Source organism: Lissotriton helveticus, chromosome 2_1, assembly GCF_964261635.1.
Source record: "Lissotriton helveticus chromosome 2_1, aLisHel1.1, whole genome shotgun sequence".
In the NCBI taxonomy this organism is placed as follows: domain Eukaryota; kingdom Metazoa; phylum Chordata; class Amphibia; order Caudata; family Salamandridae; genus Lissotriton; species Lissotriton helveticus.
This window is the reverse complement of record NC_136059.1, coordinates 1,137,384,922-1,137,386,284: the sequence shown is the minus strand read 5'-3', so window position 1 is coordinate 1,137,386,284 and position 1,363 is coordinate 1,137,384,922.

Sequence of the window (1,363 nt, the reverse complement as noted above, 5' to 3'; positions counted from 1 at the left end):
GGGATCAACCGAACCTGTAGCTCCCATTACTTCTATGCTGGCTTCACTAGAATTAATGGTGTCAATAGAAGTCGTGCTCGAGCCAACTGAAATGGTCTCACTTGGGGTCTGAGTGGGGTTTCTAGGTATAAGGTGGTCATATTTTTTGGCGAATGTAAATATTCTCCCGCCCAGATAGTCCCGCTCATCTCTCTTAAGTTTCTTGCTTTTTTTCTGTTTAATGTCCATGACATGTCGCTGCACTATGTCGTCCAAAATTTGGTAGTTCTTGGAGGTCACATCAGGGAGATTAAAGTCTTTAATTTCTTGTTCTAATTTATCTATCTCTGTTTGTAATTTGGCCACTTTTCTTTCACAGTTCTCTATTAGGATCATTATCAAGTTATTGGAATTATTGATCAATTCCTTTTCCCAGGCTAGTAAAAGGTCCGGTTCCAGGTCTTCGTAGGTTGGCATAATCTGCGACCTGAGACCTCTTGGGATCCTCTTTACCTTCACATATTGCTTCAGGGTAGCTGCATCCCACCACCTTGATGATTCTGTGATTTTGAGTTTTTCTAACCTCACAAACTTTTCTTTCAGACCCTCAGCTTTTGAAGGTTGCCCTCCATGTCCTGCTGAGGTACTTGGTGCTTGCACTCCTATATTGTTGAATAGGTCTTCTGCTTCTTTGTCCCTGTCTGCTCTATTGTTAGTGCTATTCATTTTGGACCCTTAGGCTGCCCCTAGTTGAACAAGCGTTTTTTCCTGGAGTAGTGGTAGATTATACTAGGTTTCTGGCGCCACTGGGAAAGTTACTCCTTTCTAATATATGCGTGGTTGGGTAATAGTTCACACGGTGCTATAAGGAGAAGAGAACCACTTCCCTCTTCTAGTTAGGCTAAGCCACAGACATTTGTTGCTCCCTAGCACACGTAAGGGATTTATACAGTCAAATACAAGTGTTTCCACATTACATTTCATACAGCAATACACTAAAGAAACATTTTCCAGTTCCTTTTGTTCAGGGTTTTGTCGTTGTTTAATGAGGAGACGTCACAGCCAACACGTGTTTCGTCGTACTGGGGAATGTAACCCCCGACTTTTTCAAGGCTGTTTAAAGAAAATTGTAATGTTGTAGTACATTGCTACTGATCAAAACAGTCAAATTAAATTAAACAAATTGCTTGTCTGATGTGATAAGATGGTAGTGCATGCATCCAATTTCACCATAATATGCATGTTCGATATTCCGTCTGGTTAAATATCTCAGTTTTGTGCTTTATTAGTCAGATTTGATACTTTATGACATCATTTAGAGAGATTATGAGCCCATTAGGAGGTATGGAGAGAACCCGGTGCGCGTGAGCTTATCTTTATCATT